The sequence below is a fragment of the Hypanus sabinus genome, chromosome 31, assembly GCF_030144855.1.
Source record: "Hypanus sabinus isolate sHypSab1 chromosome 31, sHypSab1.hap1, whole genome shotgun sequence".
In the NCBI taxonomy this organism is placed as follows: domain Eukaryota; kingdom Metazoa; phylum Chordata; class Chondrichthyes; order Myliobatiformes; family Dasyatidae; genus Hypanus; species Hypanus sabinus.
The window spans coordinates 34090374-34114600 of NC_082736.1; positions in this window are offsets into that span (position 1 = coordinate 34090374).

Consider the following 24227-nt stretch of genomic DNA (forward strand, 5'->3'; position numbering starts at 1 on the left):
TGTGTAACTGTACAGAGTCAGTGTTTATTCAGGGTGAGGGTCAGTCACCGTGTTACTGTATAGAGTCAGTGTTTATTCCGGGTGAGGGTCAGTCACTGTGTAACTATACAGAGTCAGTGTTTAGTCAGGGTGAGGGTCACTCTGTGTAACTGTACAGAGTCAGTGTTTATTCAGGGTGAGGGTCATTCTGTGTAACTATACAGAGTCAGTTTTTATTCTGGGTGAGCTTCACTCACTGTGTAACTGTACAGTCACTGTTTATTCAGGCTGAGGGTCACTCTGTGTAACTGTACAGAGTCACTGTTTATTCAGGGTGAGGGTCACCCACTGTGTAACTGTACAGTTTATTCAGGGTGAGGGTCAGTCACTGTGTAACTGTACAGAGTGACTGTTTATTCAGGGTGAGGGTCACTCTGTGTAACTGTACAGAGTCACTGTTTATTCAGAGTGAGGGTCACTGTTTAACTGTACAGGGTCACTGTTTATTCAGGGTGAGGGTCACTCTGTGTAACTGTACAGAGTCACTGTTTATTCAGGGTGAGAGTCACTCTGTGTAACTGTGCAGAGTCACTGTTTATTCAGGGTGAGGGTCACTCACTGTGTAACTGTACAGTGTGACTGTTTATTCAGTGTGTGCGTCACTCTGTTTAACTGTACAGAGTCACTGTTTATTCAGGGTGAGTGTCACCCACTGTGTAACTGTACAGAGTCACTGTTTATTCAGGGTGAGTGTCACCCACTGTGTAACTGTACATTTTATTCAGTGTGAGCGTCACTCACTGTGTAACTGTACAGTCACTGTTTATTCAGAGTGAGGGTCACTCTGTGTAACTGTACAGCGTCACTGTTTATTCAGAGTGAGGGTCAGTCACCGTGTAACGGTACACAGTCACTGTTTATTCAGGGTGAGGGTCAGTCACTGTGGAACTGCACAGGGTCACTGTTTATTCAGAGTGAGGGTCACTCACTGTGTAACTGTACAGAGTCACTGTTTATTCAGGGTGTGGGTCAGTCACTGTGTAACTGTAAAGTGTCACTGTTTATTCAGGGTGAGGGTCAGTCACCGTGTTACTGTATAGAGTCAGTGTTTATTCCGGGTGAGGGTCAGTCACTGTGTAACTATACAGAGTCAGTGTTTAGTCAGGGTGAGGGTCATTCTGCGTAACTGTACAGAGTCACTGATATACAGGGTGAATGTCACTCCTGTGTAACTATACAGAGTCACTGTTTATTCTGGGTGAGCTTCACTCACTGTGTAACTGTACAGTCACTGTTTATTCAGGCTGAGGGTCACTCTGTGTAACTGTACAGAGTCACTGTTTATTCAGGGTGAGGGTCACCCACTGTGTAACTGTACAGTTTATTCAGGGTGAGGGTCAGTCACTGTGTAAATGTACAGAGTGACTGTTTATTCAGGGTGAGGGTCACTCTGTGTTACTGTACAGAGTCACTGTTTATTCAGAGTGAGGGTCACTGTGTAACTGTACAGGGTCACTGTTTATTCAGGGTGAGGGTCACTCAGTGTGTAACTGTACAGAGTCAATGTTTATTCAGGGTGAGGGTCAGTCACTGTGGAACTGTACAGGGTCACTGTTTATTCAGAGTGAGGGTCACTCACTGTGTAACTGTACAGAGTCACTGTTTATTCAGGGTGTGGGTCAGTCACTGTGTAACTGTAAAGTGTCACTGTTTATTCAGGGTGAGGGTCAGTCACCGTGTTACTGTATAGAGTCAGTGTTTATTCCGGGTGAGGGTCAGTCACTTTGTAACTATACAGAGTCAGTGTTTATTCAGGGTGAGGGTCACTCAGTGTGTAACTGTACAGAGTCAATGTTTATTCAGGGTGAGGGTCAGTCACTGTGGAACTGTACAGGGTCACTGTTTATTCAGAGTGAGGGTCACTCAGTGTGTAACTGTACAGAGTCACTGTTTATTCAGGGTGTGGGTCAGTCACTGTGTAACTGTAAAGTGTCACTGTTTATTCAGGGTGAGGGTCAGTCACCGTGTTACTGTATAGAGTCAGTGTTTATTCCGGGTGAGGGTCAGTCACTGTGTAACTATACAGAGTCAGTGTTTAGTCAGGGTGAGGGTCACTCTGTGTAACTGTACAGAGTCACTGTTTATTCAGAGTGAGGGTCACTGTGTAACTGTACAGGGTCACTGTTTATTCAGGGTGAGGGTCACTCAGTGTGTAACTGTACAGAGTCAATGTTTATTCAGGGTGAGGGTCATTCACTGTGTACCTGTACAGAGTCACTGTTTATTCAGGGTGAGCTTCACTCACTGTGTAACTGTACAGAGTCACTGTTTATTCAGGGTGAGGGTCACTCAGTGTGTAACTGTAGAGAGTCACTGTTTATTCAGGGTGAGGGTCAGTCACCGTGTAACAGTACAGATTCACTGTTTATTCAGGGTGAGGGTCACTATGTGTAACTGTACAGAGTCACTGTTTATTCAGGGCGAGGGTCAGTCACTGTGTAATTGTAAAGTGTCACTGTTTATTCAGGGTGAGGGTCAGTCACCGTGTTACTGTATAGAGTCAGTGTTTATTCCGGGTGAGGGTCAGTCACTGTGTAACTATACAGAGTCAGTGTTTAGTCAGGGTGAGGGTCATTCTGCGTAACTGTACAGAGTCACTGATATACAGGGTGAATGTCACTCCTGTGTAACTGTACAGAGTCAGTGTTTATTCAGGGTGAGTGTCACTCTCTGTGTAACTATACAGAGTCACTGTTTATTCTGGGTGAGCTTCACTCACTGTGTAACTGTACAGTCACTGTTTATTCAGGCTGAGGGTCACTCTGTGTAACTGTACAGAGTCACTGTTTATTCAGAGTGAGGGTCACTGTGTAACTGTACAGGGTCACTGTTTATTCAGGGTGAGGGTCACTCAGTGTGTAACTGTACAGAGTCAATGTTTATTCAGGGTGAGGGTCAGTCACTGTGGAACTGTACAGGGTCACTGTTTATTCAGAGTGAGGGTCACTCACTGTGTAACTGTACAAAGTCACTGTTTATTCAGGGTGTGGGTCAGTCACTGTGTAACTGTAAAGTGTCACTGTTTATTCAGGGTGAGGGTCAGTCACCGTGTTACTGTATAGAGTCAGTGTTTATTCCGGGTGAGGGTCAGTCACTGTGTAACTATACAGAGTCAGTGTTTATTCAGGGTGAGGGTCACTCAGTGTGTAACTGTACAGAGTCACTGTTTATTCAGAGTGAGGGTCACTGTGTAACTGTACAGGGTCACTGTTTATTCAGGGTGAGGGTCACTCAGTGTGTAACTGTACAGAGTCAATGTTTATTCAGGGTGAGGGTCAGTCACTGTGTACCTGTACAGAGTCACTGTTTATTCAGGGTGAGCTTCACTCACTGTGTAACTGTACAGAGTCACTGTTTATTCAGGGTGAGGGTCACTCAGTGTGTAACTGTAGAGAGTCACTGTTTATTCAGGGTGAGGATCAGTCACCGTGTAACAGTACAGATTCACTGTTTATTCAGCGTGAGGGTCACTATGTGTAACTGTACAGAGTCACTGTTTATTCAGGGCGAGGGACAGTCACTGTGTAATTGTAAAGAGTCACTGTTTATTCAGGGCGAGGGTCAGTCACTGTGTAACTGTACAGGGTCACTGTTTATTCTGGGTGAGGGTCAGTCACTGTGTACCTGTACAGAGTCACTGTTTATTCAGGGTGAGGGTCACTCTGTGTAACTGTACAGAGTTACTGTTTATTCAGAGTGAGGGTTACTCTGAAACTGTAAAGAGTCACTGTTTATTCAGGGTGAAGGTCACTCATTGTGTAACTGTACAGGGTCACTGTTTATTCAGAGTGAGGGTCAGTCACTGTGTAATTGCACAGAGTCACTGTTTATTCAGGGTGAGGGAAGATCACTGTGTAACTGAACAGAGTCACTGTTTATTCAGGATGAGGATCATTCACTGTGTAACTGTACAGAGTCACTGTTTATTCAGGGTGAGGGTCACTGTGTAACTGTACAGAGTCAGTGTTCATTCAAGATGAGGGTCACTGTGTAACTGTACAGAATCACTGTTTATTCAGAGTGAGGGTCACTCACTGTGTATGTGAAGAGTTACTGTTTATTCAGGGTGAGGGTCAGTCACTGTGTAACTGTACAGAGTCACTGTTTATTCAGGGTGAGGGTCAGTCACTGTGTAACTGTACAGAGTCTCTGTTTATTCAGGGTGAGGGTCACTCACTGAGTAACTGTAGACAGTCACTGTTTATTTAGAGTGAGGGTCACTCTGTGTAACTGTACAGAGTCACTGTTTATTCAGGGTGAGGGTCACTCATTGTGTAACTGTACAGGGTCACTGTTTATTCAGAGTGAGGGTCAGTCACTGTGTAACTGCACAGAGTCACTGTTTATTCAGGGTGAGAGTCAGTCACTGTGTATGTGAAGAGTTACTGTTTATTCAGGGTGAGGGTCAGTCACTGTGTAACTGTACCGAGTCACTGTTTATTCAGGGTGAGGGCCAGTCACTGTGTAACTGTACCGAGTCACTGTTTATTCAAGGTGAGGGTCAGTCACTGTGTAACTGTACAGAGTCACTGTTTATTCAGGGTGAGGGTCAGTCACTGTGTAACTGTACAGAGTCACTGTTTATTCAGGGTGAGCGTCACTCACAATGTAACTCTACAGTCACTGTTTATTCAGGTTGAGTGTCACTCTGTGTAACTGTACAGAGTCACTGTTTATTCAGGGTGAGTGACACTCACTGTGTAACTGTACAGTGTGACTGTTTATTAAGTGTGAGGGTCACTCTGTGTAACTGTACAGAGTCACTGTTTATTCAGAGTGAGTGTCACTCTGTGTAACTGTACAGAGTCACTGTTTATTCAGGGTGAGGGTCACTCTGTGTAACTGTACAGATTCACTGTTTATTCAGGGTGAGGTCAGTCACTGTGTAACTGTACAGTCACTGTTTATTCAGAGTGAGGGTCACTCTGTGTAACTGTACAGAGTCACTGTTTATTCAGAGTGAGGGTCACTCTTTGTAACTGTAAAGAGTCTCTGATTATTCAGGCTGAGGGTCAGTCACCGTGTAACTGTACAGAGTCACTGTTTATTCAGGGTGAGGGTCAGTCACTGTGTAACTGTACAGAGTCTCTGTTTATTCAGGGTGAGGGTCACTCACTGAGTAACTGTAGACAGTCACTGTTTATTTAGAGTGAGGGTCACTCTGTGTAACTGTACAGAGTCTCAGTTTATTCAGAGTGAGGGTCAGTCACTGTGCAACTGTACAGAGTCACTGTTTATTCAGAGTGAGGGTCACTCTGTGTAACTACAGAGTCACTGTTTATTCAGGGTGAGGGTCACTCTGTGTAAGTGTACAGAGTCACTGTTTATTCAGAGTGAGGGTCACTCACTGTGTATGTGAAGAGTTACTGTTTATTCAGGTTGAGGGTCAGTCACTGTGTAACTGTACCGAGTCACTGTTTATTCAGGGTGAGGGCCAGTCACTGTGTGACTGTACCGAGTCACTGTTTATTCAAGGTGAGGGTCACTCTGTGTAACTGTACAGATTCACTGTTTATTCAGGGTGAGGTCAGTCACTGTGTAACTGTACAGTCACTGTTTATTCAGAGTGAGGGTCACTCTGTGTAACTGTACAGAGTCACTGTTTATTCAGAGTGAGGGTCACTCTTTGTAACTGTAAAGAGTCTCTGATTATTCAGGCTGAGGGTCAGTCACCGTGTAACTGTACAGAGTCACTGTTTATTCAGGGTGAGGGTCAGTCACTGTGTAACTGTACAGAGTCTCTGTTTATTCAGGGTGAGGGTCACTCACTGAGTAACTGTAGACAGTCACTGTTTATTTAGAGTGAGGGTCACTCTGTGTAACTGTACAGAGTCTCAGTTTATTCAGAGTGAGGGTCAGTCACTGTGCAACTGTACAGAGTCACTGTTTATTCAGAGTGAGGGTCACTCTGTGTAACTACAGAGTCACTGTTTATTCAGGGTGAGGGTCACTCTGTGTAAGTGTACAGAGTCACTGTTTATTCAGAGTGAGGGTCACTCACTGTGTATGTGAAGAGTTACTGTTTATTCAGGTTGAGGGTCAGTCACTGTGTAACTGTACCGAGTCACTGTTTATTCAGGGTGAGGGCCAGTCACTGTGTGACTGTACCGAGTCACTGTTTATTCAAGGTGAGGGTCAGTCACTGTGTAACTGTACAGAGTCACTGTTTATTCAGGGTGAGGGTCTGTCACTGTGTAACTGTACAGAGTCACTGTTTATTCAGGGTGAGCGTCACTCACTATGTAACACTACAGTCACTGTTTATTCAGGTTGAGTGTCACTCTGTGTAACTGTACAGAGTCACTGTTTATTCAGGGTGAGTGACACTCACTGTGTAACTGTACAGTGTGACTGTTTATTAAGTGTGAGGGTCACTCTGTGTAACTGTACAGAGTCACTGTTTATTCAGAGTGAGTGTCACTCTGTGTAACTGTACAGAGTCACTGTTTATTCAGGGTGAGGGTCACTCTGTGTAACTGTACAGAGTCACTGTTTATTCAGAGTGAGGGTCACTCACTGTGTAAATGTGCAGAGTCACTGTTTATTCAGGGTGAGGGTCAGACACTGTGTAACTGTAGAGATTCACTGTTTATTCAGGGTCAGTGTCACTCACTGTGTAACTGTACAGAGTCACTGTTTATTCAGGGTGAGGTCAGTCACTGTGTAACTGTACAGTCACTGTTTATTCAGAGTGAGGGTCACTCTGTGTAACTGTACAGAGTCACTGTTTATTCAGAGTGAGGGTCACTCTGTGTAACTGTAAAGAGTCTCTGATTATTCAGGGTGAGGGTCAGTCACCGTGTAACTGTACAGAGTCACTGTTTATTCAGGGTGAGGGTCACTCACTGAGGAACTGTAGACAGTCACTGTTTATTTAGAGTGAGGGTCACTCTGTGTAACTGTACAGAGTCTCAGTTTATTCAGAGTAAGGGTCAGTCACTGTGTACCTGTACAGTCACTGTTTATTCAGGGTGAGGGTCACTCTGTGTAACCGTACAGAGTCAATGTCTATTCAGGGTGAGGGTCACTCTGTGTAACTGTACAGAGTCACTGTTTATTCAGGGTGAGAGTCACTCTGTGTAACTGTACAGAGTCACTGTTTATTCAGGGTGAGGGTTTCTCACTGTGTAACTGTACAGTGTGACTGTTTATTCAGTGTGTGCGTCACTCTGTTTAACTGTACAGAGTCACTGTTTATTCAGGGTGAGTGTCACCCACTGTGTAACTGTACAGAGTCACTGTTTATTCAGGGTGAGTGTCACCCACTGTGTAACTGTACATTTTATTCAGTGTGATTGTCACTCACTGTGTAACTGTACAGTCACTGTTTATTCAGAGTGAGGGTCACTCTGTGTAACTGTACAGCATCACTGTTTATTCAGAGTGAGGGTCAGTCACCGTGTAACGGTACACAGTCACTGTTTATTCAGGGTGAGGGTCAGTCACTGTGGAACTGTACAGGGTCACAGTTTATTCAGAGTGAGGGTCACTCACTGCGTAACTGTACAGAGTCACTGTTTATTCAGGGTGTGGGTCAGTCACTGTGTAACTGTAAAGTGTCACTGTTTATTCAGGGTGAGGGTCAGTCACCGTGTTACTGTATAGAGTCAGTGTTTATTCCGGGTGAGGGTCAGTCACTGTGTAACTATACAGAGTCAGTGTATAGTCAGGGTGAGGGTCATTCTGCGTAACTGTACAGAGTCACTGATATACAGGGTGAATGTCACTCCTGTGTAACTGTACAGAGTCAGTGTTTATTCAGGGTGAGTGTCACTCTCTGTGTAACTATACAGAGTCACTGTTTATTCTGGGTGAGCTTCACTCACTGTGTAACTGTACAGTCACTGTTTATTCAGGCTGAGGGTCACTCTGTGTAACTGTACAGAGTCACTGTTTATTCAGGGTGAGGGTCACCCACTGTGTAACTGTACAGTTTATTCAGGGTGAGGGTCAGTCACTGTGTAACTGTACAGAGTCACTGTTTATTCAGAGTGAGGGTCACTGTGTAACTGTACAGGGTCACTGTTTATTCAGGGTGAGGGTCACTCTGTGTAAATGTACAGAGTCACTGTTTATTCAGGGTGAGAGTCACTCTGTGTAACTGTACAGAGTCACTGTTTATTCAGGGTGAGGGTCACTCACTGTGTAACTGTACAGTGTGACTGTTTATTCAGTGTGTGCGTCACTCTGTTTAACTGTACAGAGTCACTGTTTATTCAGGGTGAGTGTCACCCACTGAGTAACTGTACAGAGTCACTGTTTATTCAGGGTGAGTGTCACCCACTGTGTAACTGTACATTTTATTCAGTGTGAGCGTCACTCACTGTGTAACTGTACAGTCACTGTTTATTCAGAGTGAGGGTCACTCTGTGTAACTGTACAGAGTCACTGTTTATTCAGAGTGAGGGTCACTGTGTAACTGTACAGGGTCACTGTTTATTCAGGGTGAGGGTCACTCAGTGTGTAACTGTACAGAGTCAATGTTTATTCAGGGTGAGGGTCAGTCACTGTGGAACTGTACAGGGTCACTGTTTATTCAGAGTGAGGGTCACTCACTGTGTAACTGTACAGAGTCACTGTTTATTCAGGGTGTGGGTCAGTCACTGTGTAACTGTAAAGTGTCACTGTTTATTCAGGGTGAGGGTCAGTCACCGTGTTACTGTATAGAGTCACTGTTTATTCAGGGTGAGGGTCAGTCACTGTGTAACTGTACAGAGTCTCTGTTTATTCAGGGTGAGGGTCAGTCACTGTGTAACTGTACCGAGTCACTGTTTATTCAGGGTGAGAGTCAGTCACTGTGTATGTGAAGAGTTACTGTTTATTCAGGGTGAGGGTCAGTCACTGTGTAACTGTACCGAGTCACTGTTTATTCAGGGTGAGGGCCAGTCACTGTGTAACTGTACCGAGTCACTGTTTATTCAAGGTGAGGGTCAGTCACTGTGTAACTGTACAGAGTCACTGTTTATTCAAGGTGAGGGTCAGTCACTGTGTAACTGTACAGAGTCACTGTTTATTCAGGGTGAGGGTCAGTCACTGTGTAACTGTACAGAGTCACTGTTTATTCAGGGTGAGCGTCACTCACTATGTAACTCTACAGTCACTGTTTATTCAGGTTGAGTGTCACTCTGTGTAACTGTACAGAGTCACTGTTTATTCAGGGTGAGTGACACTCACTGTGTAACTGTACAGTGTGACTGTTTATTAAGTGTGAGGGTCACTCTGTGTAACTGTACAGAGTCACTGTTTATTCAGAGTGAGTGTCACTCTGTGTAACTGTACAGAGTCACTGTGTATTCAGGGTGAGGGTCACTCTGTGTAACTGTACAGATTCACTGTTTATTCAGGGTGAGGTCAGTCACTGTGTAACTGTACAGTCACTGTTTATTCAGAGTGAGGGTCACTCTGTGTAACTGTACAGAGTCACTGTTTATTCAGAGTGAGGGTCACTCTGTGTAACTGTACAGAGTCACTGTTTATTCAGGGTGAGGGTCAGTCACTGTGTAACTGTACAGAGTCTCTGTTTATTCAGGGTGAGGGTCACTCACTGAGTAACTGTAGACAGTCACTGTTTATTTAGAGTGAGGGTCACTCTGTGTAACTGTACAGAGTCTCAGTTTATTCAGAGTGAGGGTCAGTCACTGTGTACCTGTACAGTCACTGTTTATTCAGGGTGAGGGTCACTCTGTGTAACCGTACAGAATCAATGTTTATTCAGGGTGAGGGTCACTCTGTGTAACTGTACAGAGTCACTGTTTATTCAGGGTGAGAGTCACTCTGTGTAACTGTACAGAGTCACTGTTTATTCAGGGTGAGGGTCACTCACTGTGTAACTGTACAGTGTGACTGTTTATTCAGTGTGTGCGTCACTCTGTTTAACTGTACAGAGTCACTGTTTATTCAGGGTGAGTGTCACCCACTGTGTAACTGTACAGACTCACTGTTTATTCAGGGTGAGTGTCACCCACTGTGTAACTGTACATTTTATTCAGTGTGAGCGTCACTCACTGTGTAACTGTACAGTCACTGTTTATTCAGAGTGAGGGTCACTCTGTGTAACTGTACAGCGTCACTGTTTATTCAGAGTGAGGGTCAGTCACCGTGTAACGGTACACAGTCACTGTTTATTCAGGGTGAGGGTCAGTCACTGTGGAACTGTACAGGGTCACTGTTTATTCAGAGTGAGGGTCACTCACTGTGTAACTGTACAGAGTCACTGTTTATTCAGTGTGTGGGTTAGTCACTGTGTAACTGTAAAGTGTCACTGTTTATTCAGGGTGAGGGTCAGTCACTGTGTAACTGTACAGGGTCACTGTTTATTCAGAGTGAGGGTCAGTCACTGTGTATCTGCACAGAGTCACTGTTTATTCAGGGTGAGAGTCAGTCACTGTGCAACTGTACAGAGTCACTGTTTATTCAGAGTGAGGGTCACTCTGTGTAACTACAGAGTCACTGTTTATTCAGGGTGAGGGTCACTCTGGGTAAGTGTACAGAGTCACTGTTTATTCAGAGTGAGGGTCACTCACTGTGTATGTGAAGAGTTACTGTTTATTCAGGGTGAGGGTCAGTCACTGTGTAACTGTACCGAGTCACTGTTTATTCAGGGTGAGGGCCAGTCACTGTGTGACTGTACCGAGTCACTGTTTATTCAAGGTGAGGGTCAGTCACTGTGTAACTGTACAGAGTCACTGTTTATTCAGGGTGAGGGTCTGTCACTGTGTAACTGTACAGAGTCACTGTTTATTCAGGGTGAGCGTCACTCACTATGTAACTCTACAGTCACTGTTTATTCAGGTTGAGTGTCACTCTGTGTAACTGTACAGAGTCACTGTTTATTCAGGGTGAGTGACACTCACTGTGTAACTGTACAGTGTGACTGTTTATTAAGTGTGAGGGTCACTCTGTGTAACTGTACAGAGTCACTGTTTATTCAGAGTGAGTGTCACTCTGTGTAACTGTACAGAGTCACTGTTTATTCAGGGTGAGGGTCACTCTGTGTAACTGTACAGAGTCACTGTTTATTCAGAGTGAGGGTCACTCACTGTGTAAATGTGCAGAGTCACTGTTTATTCAGGGTGAGGGTCAGACACTGTGTAACTGTAGAGATTCACTGTTTATTCAGGGTCAGTGTCACTCACTGTGTAACTGTACAGAGTCACTGTTTATTCAGGGTGAGGTCAGTCACTGTGTAACTGTACAGTCACTGTTTATTCAGAGTGAGGGTCACTCTGTGTAACTGTACAGAGTCACTGTTTATTCAGAGTGAGGGTCACTCTGTGTAACTGTAAAGAGTCTCTGATTATTCAGGGTGAGGGTCAGTCACTGTGTAACTGTACAGAGTCACTGTTTATTCCGGGTGAGGGTCAGTCACTGTGTAACTGTACAGAGTCTCTGTTTATTCAGGGTGAGGGTCACTCACTGAGGAACTGTAGACAGTCACTGTTTATTTAGAGTGAGGGTCACTCTGTGTAACTGTACAGAGTCTCAGTTTATTCAGAGTAAGGGTCAGTCACTGTGTACCTTTACAGTCACTGTTTATTCAGGGTGAGGGTCACTCTGTGTAACCGTACAGAGTCAATGTCTATTCAGGGTGAGGGTCACTCTGTGTAACTGTACAGAGTCACTGTTTATTCAGGGTGAGAGTCACTCTGTGTAACTGTACAGAGTCACTGTTTATTCAGGGTGAGGGTTTCTCACTGTGTAACTGTACAGTGTGACTGTTTATTCAGTGTGTGCGTCACTCTGTTTAACTGTACAGAGTCACTGTTTATTCAGGGTGAGTGTCACCCACTGTGTAACTGTACAGAGTCACTGTTTATTCAGGGTGAGTGTCACCCACTGTGTAACTGTACATTTTATTCAGTGTGATCGTCACTCACTGTGTAACTGTACAGTCACTGTTTATTCAGAGTGAGGGTCACTCTGTGTAACTGTACAGCGTCACTGTTTATTCAGAGTGAGGGTCAGTCACCGTGTAACGGTACACAGTCACTGTTTATTCAGGGTGAGGGTCAGTCACTGTGGAACTGTACAGGGTCACAGTTTATTCAGAGTGAGGGTCACTCACTGTGTAACTGTACAGAGTCACTGTTTATTCAGGGTGTGGGTCAGTCACTGTGTAACTGTAAAGTGTCACTGTTTATTCAGGGTGAGGGTCAGTTACCGTGTTACTGTATAGAGTCAGTGTTTATTCCGGGTGAGGGTCAGTCACTGTGTAACTATACAGAGTCAGTGTTTAGTCAGGGTGAGGGTCATTCTGCGTAACTGTACAGAGTCACTGATATACAGGGTGAATGTCACTCCTGTGTAACTGTACAGAGTCAGTGTTTATTCAGGGTGAGTGTCACTCTCTGTGTAACTATACAGAGTCACTGTTTATTCTGGGTGAGCTTCACTCACTGTGTAACTGTACAGTCACTGTTTATTCAGGCTGAGGGTCACTCTGTGTAACTGTACAGAGTCACTGTTTATTCAGGGTGAGGGTCACCCACTGTGTAACTGTACAGTTTATTCAGGGTGAGGGTCAGTCACTGTGTAACTGTACAGAGTCACTGTTTATTCAGAGTGAGGGTCACTGTGTAACTGTACAGGGTCACTGTTTATTCAGGGTGAGGGTCACTCTGTGTAAATGTACAGAGTCACTGTTTATTCAGGGTGAGAGTCACTCTGTGTAACTGTACAGAGTCACTGTTTATTCAGGGTGAGGGTCACTCACTGTGTAACTGTACAGTGTGACTGTTTATTCAGTGTGTGCGTCACTCTGTTTAACTGTACAGAGTCACTGTTTATTCAGGGTGAGTGTCACCCACTGAGTAACTGTACAGAGTCACTGTTTATTCAGGGTGAGTGTCACCCACTGTGTAACTGTACATTTTATTCAGTGTGAGCGTCACTCACTGTGTAACTGTACAGTCACTGTTTATTCAGAGTGAGGGTCACTCTGTGTAACTGTACAGAGTCACTGTTTATTCAGAGTGAGGGTCACTGTGTAACTGTACAGGGTCACTGTTTATTCAGGGTGAGGGTCACTCAGTGTGTAACTGTACAGAGTCAATGTTTATTCAGGGTGAGGGTCAGTCACTGTGGAACTGTACAGGGTCACTGTTTATTCAGAGTGAGGGTCACTCACTGTGTAACTGTACAGAGTCACTGTTTATTCAGGGTGTGGGTCAGTCACTGTGTAACTGTAAAGTGTCACTGTTTATTCAGGGTGAGGGTCAGTCACCGTGTTACTGTATAGAGTCAGTGTTTATTCCGGGTGAGGGTCACTCACTGTGTAACTATACAGAGTCAGTGTTTATTCAGGGTGAGGGTCACTCAGTGTGTAACTGTACAGAGTCAATGTTTATTCAGGGTGAGGGTCAGTCACTGTGGAACTGTACAGGGTCACTGTTTATTCAGAGTGAGGGTCACTCACTGTGTAACTGTACAGAGTCACTGTTTATTCAGGGTGTGGGTCAGTCACTGTGTAACTGTAAAGTGTCACTGTTTATTCAGGGTGAGGGTCAGTCACCGTGTTACTGTATAGAGTCAGTGTTTATTCCGGGTGAGGGTCAGTCACTGTGTAACTATACAGAGTCAGTGTTTAGTCAGGGTGAGGGTCACTCTGTGTAACTGTACAGAGTCACTGTTTATTCAGAGTGAGGGTCACTGTGTAACTGTACAGGGTCACTGTTTATTCAGGGTGAGGGTCACTCAGTGTGTAACTGTACAGAGTCAATGTTTATTCAGGGTGAGGGTCAGTCACTGTGTACCTGCACAGAGTCTCTGTTTATTCAGGGTGAGCTTCACTCACTGTGTAACTGTACAGAGTCACTGTTTATTCAGGGTGAGGGTCACTCAGTGTGTAACTGTAGAGAGTCACTGTTTATTCAGGGTGAGGGTCAGTCACCGTGTAACAGTACAGATTCACTGTTTATTCAGGGTGAGGGTCACTATGTGTAACTGTACAGAGTCACTTTTTATTCAGGGCGAGGGTCAGTCACTGTGTAATTGTAAAGAGTCACTGTTTATTCAGGGCGAGGGTCAGTCACTGTGTAACTGTACAGGGTCACTGTTTATTCTGGGTGAGGGTCAGTCACTGTGTACCTGTACAGAGTCATTGTTTATTCAGGGTGAGGGTCACTCTGTGTAACTGTACAGAGTCACTGTTTATATTCAGAGTGAGTGTTACTCTGTAACTGTAAAGGGTCACTGTTTATTCAGGGTGAGGGTCACTCATTGTGTAACTGTACAGGGTCACTGTTTATTCAGGGTGAGGGTCACTCACTGTGTATCTGTAGAGAGTCACTGTTTATTCAGAGTGAGGGTCAGTCACTGTGTAATTGCACAGAGTCACTATTTATTCAGGGTGAGGGAAGATCACTGTGTAACTGAACAGAGTCACTGTTTATTCAGGATGAGGATCATTCACTGTGTAACTGTACAGAGTCAGTGTTTATTCAGGGTGAGGGTCACTCAGTGTGTAACTGTAGAGAGTCACTGTTTATTCAGGGTGAGGGTCAGTCACCGTGTAACAGTACAGATTCACTGTTTATTCAGGGTGAGGGTCACTCACTGTGGAACTGTACAGGGTCACTGTGTATTCAGAGTGAGTGTCACTCACTGTGTAACTGTACAGAGTCACTGTTTATTCAGGGTGAGGGTCACTATGTGTAACTGTACAGAGTCACTGTTTATTCAGGGCGGGTGTCAGTCACTGTGTAACTGTACAGAGTCACTGTTTATTCAGGGTGAGGGTCAGTCACTGTGTAACTGTACAGGGTCACTGTTTATTCTGTGTGAGTGTCAGTCACTGTGTACCTGTACAGAGTCACTGATATTCAGGGTGAGGGTCACTGTGTAACTGTACAGGGTCACTGTTTATTCAGGGTGAGGGTCACTCAGTGTGTAACTGTACAGAGTCAATGTTTATTCAGGGTGAGGGTCAGTCACTGTGTACCTGTACAGAGTCACTGTTTATTCAGGGTGAGCTTCACTTACTGTGTAACTGTACAGAGTCACTGTTTATTCAGGGTGAGGGTCACTGTGTAACGTACAGAGTCACTGTTTATTCAGGGTAAGGGTCAGTCACCGTGTAACAGTACAGATTCACTGTTTATTCAGGTTGAGGGTCACTCACTGTGGAACTGTACAGGGTCACTGTTTATTCAGAGTGAGGGTCACTCACTGTGTAACTGTACAGAGTCACTGTTTATTCAGGGTGAGGGTCACTCACTGTGTAACTGTACAGAGTCACTGTTTATTCAGGGTGAGGGTCACTATGTGTAACTGTACAGAGTCACTGTTTATTCAAGATGAGGATCATTCACTGTGTAACTGTACAAAGTTACTGTTTATTCAGGGTGAGGGTCACTGTGTAACTGTACAGAGTCACTGTTCATTCAAGATGAGGGTCACTGTGTAACTGTACAGAGTCACTGTTTATTCAGTGTGAGGGTCACTGTGTTAATGTACAGAGTCAGTGTTTATTCAGGGTGAGGGTCACTCAGTGTGTAACTGTAGAGAGTCACTGTTTATTCAGGGTGAGGGTCAGTCACCGTGTAACAGTACATATTCACTGTTTATTCAGGGTGAGGGTCACTCACTGTGGAACTGTACAGGGTCACTGTTTATTCAGAGTGAGGGTCACTCACTGTGTAACTGTACAGAGTCACTGTTTATTCAGGGTGAGGGTCACTATGTGTAACTGTTCATAGTCACTGTTTATTCAGGGCGAGGGTCAGTCACTGTGTAACTGAACAGAGACACTGTTTATTCAGGGTGAGGGTCAGTCACTGTGTAACTGTACAGGGTCACTGTTTATTCTGGGTGAGTGTCAGTCACTGTGTACCTGTACAGAGTCACTGATATTCAGGGTGAGGTTCACTGTGTAACTGTACAGGGTCACTGTTTATTCAGGGTGAGGGTCACTCAGTGTGTAACTGTACAGAGTCAATGTTTATTCTGGGTGAGGGTCAGTCACTGTGTACCTGTACAGAGTCACTGTTTATTCAGGGTGAGCTTCACTCACTGTGTAACTGTACAGAGTCACTGTTTATTCAGGGTGAGGGTCACTGTGTAACTGTACAGAGTCACTGTTTATTCAGGGTGAGGGTCAGTCAACGTGTAACAGTACAGATTCACTGTTTATTCAGGGTGAGGGTCACTCACTGTGGAACTGTACAGGGTCACTGTTTATTCAGAGTGAGGGTCACTCACTGTGTAACTGTACAGAGTCACTGTTTATTCAGGGTGAGGGTCACTATGTGTAACTGTACAGAGTCACTGTTTATTCAGGGCGAGGGTCAGTCACTGTGTAACTGTACAGAGTCACTGTTTATTCAGGGCGAGAGTCAGTCACTGTGTAACTGTACAGGGTCACTGTTTATTCTGGGTGAGGGTCAGTCACTGTGTACCTGTACAGAGTCACTGTTTATTCAGGGTGAGGGTCACTCTGTGTAACTGTACAGAGTCACTGTTTATTCAGGGTGAGGGTCACTCATTGTGTAACTGTACAGGGTCACTGTTTATTCAGAGTGAGGGTCAGTCACTGTGTAATTGCAGAGAGTCACTGTTTATTCAGGGTGAGGGAAGATCACTGTGTAACTGAACATAGTCACTGTTTATTCAGGATGAGGATCATTCACTATGTAATGTACAGAGTCAGTGTTTATTAAGAGTGAGGGTCACTCACTGTGTATCTGTAGAGAGTCACTGTTTATTCAGGGTGAGGGTCAGTCACTGTGTAACTGCACAGAGTCACTGTTTATTCCGGGTGAGGGTCACTGTGTTACTGTACAGAGTCACTGTTTATTCAGGGTGAGGGTCACTCTGTGTAACTGTACAGAGTCACTGTTTATTCAGGGTGAGGGTCAGTCTCTGTGTAACTGTACAGAGTGACTGCTTATTCAGGGTGAGGGTCACTCTGTGTAACTGTACAGAATCACTGTTTATTCAGGGTGAGGGTCACTCTGTGTAACTGTACAGAGTCACTGTTTATTCAGAGTGAGGGTCACTCACTGTGTAACTGTGCAGAGTCACTGTTTATTCAGGGTGAGGGTCAGACACTGTGTAACTGTACAGATTCACTGTTTATTCTGGGTGAGGGTCAGTCACTGTGTACCTGTACAGAGTCACTGTTTATTCAGGGTCAGTGTCACTCACTGTGTAACTGTAGAGAGTCACTGTTTATTGAGGGTGAGGGTCACTCTGTGAAACTGTACAGAGTCACTGTTTATTCAGAGTGAGGTTCACTCTGTGTAACTGTACAGAGTCACTGTTTATTCAGAGTGAGGGTCACTCTGTGTAACTGTACAGAGTCTCTGATGATTCAGGGTGAGGGTCAGTCACCGTGCAACTGTACAGAGTCAGTGTTTATTCAGGGTGAGGGTCACTCATTGTGTAACTGTACAGGGTCACTGTTTATTCAGGGTGAGGGTCACTCACTGTGTATCTGTAGAGAGTCACTGTTTATTCAGAGTGAGGGTCAGTCACTGTGTAATTGCACAGAGTCACTGTTTATTCAGGGTGAGGGAAGATCACTGTGTAACTGAACAGAGTCACTGTTTATTCAGGATGAGGATCATTCACTGTGTAACTGTACAGAGTCACTGGTTATTCAGGGTGAGGGTCACTGTGTAACTGTACAGAGTCACTGATCATTCAAGATGAGGGTCACTGTGTAACTGTACAGAATCACTGTTTATTCAGTGTGAGGGTCACTGTGTTACTGTACAGAGTCAGTGTTTATTCAGGATGAGGGTCACTCAGTGTGTAACTGTAGAGAGTCACTGTTTATTCAGGGTGAGGGTCAGTCACCGTGTAACAGTACAGATTCACTGTTTATTCAGGGTGAGGGTCACTCACTGTGGAACTGTACAGGGTCACTGTGTATTCAGAGTGAGGGTCACTCACTGTGTAACTGTACAGAGTCACTGTTTATTCAGGGTGAGGGTCACTATGTGTAACTGTACAGAGTCACTGTTTATTCAGGGCGAGGGTCAGTCACTGTGTAACTGTACAGAGTCACTGTTTATTCAGGGTGAGGGTCAGTCACTGTGTAACTGTACAGGGTCACTGTTTATTCTGTGTGAGTGTCAGTCACTGTGTACCTGTACAGAGTCACTGATATTCAGGGTGAGGGTCACTGTGTAACTGTACAGGGTCACTGTTTATTCAGGGTGAGGGTCACTCAGTGTGTAACTGTACAGAGTCAATGTTTATTCAGGGTGAGGGTCAGTCACTGTGTACCTGTACAGAGTCACTGTTTATTCAGGGTGAGCTTCACTCACTGTGTAACTGTACAGAGTCACTGTTTATTCAGGGTGAGGGTCACTGTGTAACGTACAGAGTCACTGTTTATTCAGGGTAAGGGTCAGTCACCGTGTAACAGTACAGATTCACTGTTTATTCAGGTTGAGGGTCACTCACTGTGGAACTGTACAGGGTCACTGTTTATTCAGAGTGAGGGTCACTCACTGTGTAACTGTACAGAGTCACTGTTTATTCAGGGTGAGGGTCACTATGTGTAACTGTACAGAGTCACTGTTTATTCAAGATGAGGATCATTCACTGTGTAACTGTACAAAGTTACTGTTTATTCAGGATGAGGGTCACTGTGTAACTGTACAGAGTCACTGTTCATTCAAGATGAGGGTCACTGTGTAACTGTACAGAGTCACTGTTTATTCAGTGTGAGGGACACTGTGTTAATGTACAGAGTCAGTGTTTATTCAGGGTGAGGGTCACTCAGTGTGTAACTGTAGAGAGTCACTGTTTATTCAGGGTGAGGGTCAGTCACCGTGTAACAGTACAGATTCACTGTTTATTCAGGGTGAGGGTCACTCACTGTGGAACTGTACAGGGTCACTGTTTATTCAGAGTGAGGGTCACTCACTGTGTAACTGTACAGAGTCACTGTTTATTCAGGGTGAGGGTCACTATGTGTAACTGTTCATAGTCACTGTTTATTCAGGGCGAGGGTCAGTCACTGTGTAACTGAACAGAGACACTGTTTATTCAGGGTGAGGGTCAGTCACTGTGTAACTGTACAGGGTCACTGTTTATTCTGGGTGAGTGTCAGTCACTGTGTACCTGTACAGAGTCACTGATATTCAGGGTGAGGTTCACTGTGTAACTGTACAGGGTCACTGTTTATTCAGGGTGAGGGTCACTCAGTGTGTAACTGTACAGAGTCAATGTTTATTCTGGGTGAGGGTCAGTCACTGTGTACCTGTACAGGGTCACTGTTTATTCAGGGTGAGCTTCACTCACTGTGTAACTGTACAGAGTCACTGTTTATTCAGGGTGAGGGTCACTGTGTAACTGTACAGAGTCACTGTTTATTCAGGGTGAGGGTCAGTCAACGTGTAACAGTACAGATTCACTGTTTATTCAGGGTGAGGGTCACTCACTGTGGAGCTGTACAGGGTCACTGTTTATTCAGAGTGAGGGTCACTCACTGTGTAACTGTACAGAGTCACTGTTTATTCAGGGTGAGGGTCACTATGTGTAACTGTACAGAGTCACTGTTTATTCAGGGCGAGGGTCAGTCACTGTGTAACTGTACAGAGTCACTGTTTATTCAGGGCGAGAGTCAGTCACTGTGTAACTGTACAGGGTCACTGTTTATTCTGGGTGAGGGTCAGTCACTGTGTACCTGTACAGAGTCACTGTTTATTCAGGGTGAGGGTCACTCTGTGTAACTGTACAGAGTCACTGTTTATTCAGGGTGAGGGTCACTCATTGTGTAACTGTACAGGGTCACTGTTTATTCAGAGTGAGGGTCAGTCACTGTGTAATTGCAGAGAGTCACGCGTTTATTCAGGGTGAGGGAAGATCACTGTGTAACTGAACAGAGTCACTGTTTATTCAGGATGAGGAACATTCACTATGTAATGTACAGAGTCAGTGTTTATTAAGAGTGAGGGTCACTCACTGTGTATCTGTAGAGAGTCACTGTTTATTCAGGGTGAGGGTCAGTCACTGTGTAACTGCACAGAGTCACTGTTTATTCCGGGTGAGGGTCACTGTGTTACTGTACAGAGTCACTGTTTATTCAGGGTGAGGGTCACTCTGTGTAACTGTACAGAGTCACTGTTTATTCAGTGTGAGGGTCAGTCTCTGTGTAACTGTACAGAGTGACTGCTTATTCAGGGTGAGGGTCACTCTGTGTAACTGTACAGAATCACTGTTTATTCAGGGTGAGGGTCACTCTGTGTAACTGTACAGAGTCACTGTTTATTCAGAGTGAGGGTCACTCACTGTGTAACTGTGCAGAGTCACTGTTTATTCTGGGTGAGGGTCAGTCACTGTGTACCTGTACAGTGTCACTGTTTATTCAGGGTCAGTGTCACTCACTGTGTAACTGTACAGAGTCACTGTTTATTCAGAGTGAGGTTCACTCTGTGTAACTGTACAGAGTCACTGTTTATTCAGAGTGAGGGTCACTCTGTGTAACTGTACAGAGTCTCTGATGATTCAGGGTGAGGGTCAGTCACCGTGCAACTGTACAGAGTCACTGTTTATTCAGGGTGAGAGTCAGTCACTGTGTAACTGTACAGAGTCTCTGTTTATTCAGGGTGAGGGTCACTCACTGAGTAACTGTAGACAGTCACTGTTTATTTAGAGTGAGGGTCACTCTGTGCAACTGTACGGAGTCAAAGTTTATTCAGAGTGAGCGTCACCCACTATGTAACTGTACAGAGTCACTGTTTATTCAGTGTGAGAGTCAGTCACTGTGTACCTGTACAGAGTCACTGTTTATTCAGAGTGAGGATCAGTCACTGTCTAACTGTACAGAGTCACTGTTCATTCAAGATGAGGGTCACTGTGTAACTGTACAGAGTCACTGTTTATTCTGGGTGAGTGTCAGTCACTGTGTACCTGTACAGAGTCACTGATATTCAGGGTGAGGGTCACTGTGTAACTGTACAGGGTCACTGTTTATTCAGGGTGATGGTCACTCAGTGTGTAACTGTACAGAGTCAATGTTTATTCAGGGTGAGGGTCAGTCACTGTGTACCTGTACAGAGTCAATGTTTATTCAGGGTGAGCTTCACTCACTGTGTAACTGTACAGAGTCACTGTGTATTCAGGGTGAGGGTCACTGTGTAACTGTACAGAGTCACTGTTTATTCAGGGCGAGGGTCAGTCACTGTGTAACTGTACAGAGTCACTGTTTATTCAGGGTGAGGGTCACTCTGTGTAACTGTACAGAGTCACTGTTTATTCAGAGTGACGGTTACTCTGTAACTGTAAAGAGTCACTGTTTATTCAGGGTGAGGGTCCGTCATTGTGTAACTGTACAGGGTCACTGTTTATTCAGAGTGAGGGTCAGTCACTGTGTAATTGCAGAGAGTCACTGTTTATTCAGGGTGAGGGAAGATCACTGTGTAACTGAACAGAGTCACTGTTTATTCAGGATGAGGATCATTCACTATGTAACTGTACAGAGTCAGTGTTTATTCAGAGTGAGGGTCACTCACTGTGTATCTGTAGAGAGTCCATGTTTATTCAGAGTGAGGGTCACTCACTGTGTATCTGTAGAGAGTCGCTGTTTATTCAGGGTGAGGGTCAGTCACTGTGTAACTGCACAGAGTCACTGTTTATTCAGGGTGAGGTTCACTGTGTTACTGTACAGAGTCACTGTTTATTCAGGGTGAGGGTCACTCTGTGTAACTGTACGGAGTCACTGTTTATTCAGGGTGAGGGTCAGTCTCTGTGTAATTGTACAGAGTGACTGCTTATTCAGGGTGAGGGTCACTCTGTGTAACTGTACAGAGTCACTGTTTATTAAGGGTGAGGGTCACTCTGTGTAACTGTACAGAGTCACTGTTTATTCAGAGTGAGGGTCACTCACTGTGTAACTGTGCAGAGTCACTGTTTATTCAGGGTGAGGGTCAGACACTGTGTAACTGTACAGATTCACTGTTTATTCAGGGTGAGGGTCACTCACTGTGTAGCTGTACAGAGTCACTGTTTATTCAGGGTCAGTGTCACTCACTGTGTAACTGTAGAGAGTCACTGTTTATTCAGGGTGAGGGTCACTCTGTGAAACTGTACAGAGTCACTGTTTATTCAGAGTGAGGTTCACTCTGTGTAACTGTACAGAGTCACTGTTTATTCAGAGTGAGGGTCACCCACTGTGTAACTGTACAGAGTCACTGTTTATTCAGGGTGAGGGTCACTCTGTGTAACTGTACAGGGTCACTGTTTATTCAGGGTGAGGGTCACTCTGTGTAACTGTACAGAGTCACTGTTTATTCAGGGTGAGTGTCACTCACTGAGTAACTGTAGACAGTCACTGTTTATTTAGAGTGAGGGTCACTGTGTGCAACTGTACAGTGTCACTGTTTATTCAGTGTGAGAGTCAGTCACTGTGTAACTGTACAGAGTCACTGTTTATTCAGTGTGAGAGTCACTCACTGTGTACCTGTACAGATTCACTGTTTATTCAGGGTGAGGGTCACTGTGTAACTGTACAGAGTCACTGGATACTCAGGGTGAGGGTCACTCTGTGTAACTGTGCAGAGTCACTGTTTATTCAGGGTGAGGGTCACTCAATATGTAACTGTACAGTCACTGTTTATTCAGGGTGAGGGTCACTCTGTGTAACTATACAGAGTCACTGTTTATTCAGGGTGAGAGTCACTCTGTGTAACTGTACAGAGTCACTGTTTATTCAGGGTGAGAGTCACTCTGTGTAACTGTACAGAGTCACTGTTTATTCAGGGTGAGAGTCACTCTGTGTAACTGTACAGGGTCACTGTTTATTCAGGGTGAGGGTCACTCACTGTGTAACTGTACAGAGTCACTGTTTATTCTGGGTGAGGGTCAGTCACTGTGTACCTGTACAGAGTCACTGTTTATTCAGGGCGAGGGTCAGTCACTCTGTGTAACTGTACAGAGTCACTGTTTATTCAGGGTGAGGGTCAGTCACTGTGTAACTGTACAGAGTCACTGTTTATTCAGGGTGAATGTCACTGTGTAACTGTACAGGGTCCCTGTTTATTTAGGGTGAGGGTCACTCACTGTGTAACTGTACAGAGTCACTGATATTCAGGGTGAGGGTCACTGTGTAACTGTACAGGGTCACTGTTTATTCAGGGTGAGGGTCACTCACTGTGTAACTGTACAGGGTCACTGTTTATTCAGGGTGAGGATCACTCAGTGTGCAACTGTACAGAGTCAGTGTTTATTCAGGGTGATGGTCAGTCACCGTGTAACTGTACAGAGTCAGTGTTTATTCAGGGTGAGGGTCAGTCACTGTGTAACTGTACAGAGTCAATGTTTATTCAGGGTGATGGTCAGTCACTGTGTAACTGTACAGAGTCACTGTTTATTCAGGGTGAGGGTCAGTCACTGTGTAACTGTACAGAGTCTCTGATGATTCAGGGTGAGGGTCACTCACTGAGTAACTGTAGACAGTCACTGTTTATTTAGAGTGAGGGTCACTGTGTGCAACTGTACAGAGTCAAAGTTTATTCAGAGTGAGCGTCACCCACTATGTAACTGTACAGTGTCACTGTTTATTCAGTGTGAGAGTCAGTCACTGTGTAACTGTACAGATTCACTGTTTATTCAGGGTGAGGGTCACTGTGTAACTGTACAGAGTCACTGGATACTCAGGGTGAGGGTCACTCTGTGTAACTGTGCAGAGTCACTGTTTATTCAGGGTGAGGGTCACTCAATATGTAACTGTACAGTCACTGTTTATTCAGGGTGAGGGTCACTCTGTGTAACTATACAGAGTCACTGTTTATTCAGGGTGAGAGTCACTCTGTGTAACTGTACAGAGTCACTGTTTATTCAGGGTGAGAGTCACTCTGTGTAACTGTACAGGGTCACTGTTTATTCAGGGTGAGGGTCACTCACTGTGTAACTGTACAGAGTCACTGTTTATTCTGGGTGAGGGTCAGTCACTGTGTACCTGTACAGAGTCACTGTTTATTCAGGGCGAGGGTCAGTCACTGTGTAACTGTACAGGGTCACTGTTTATTCAGGGTGAGAGTCACTCTGTGTAACTGTACAGAGTCACTGTTTATTCAGGGTGAGGGTCAGTCACTGTGTAACTGTACAGAGTCACTGTTTATTCAGGGTGAATGTCACTGTGTAACTGTACAGGGTCCCTGTTTATTTAGTGTGAGGGTCAGTCACTGTGTACCTGTACAGAGTCACTGATATTCAGGGTGAGGGTCACTGTGTAACTG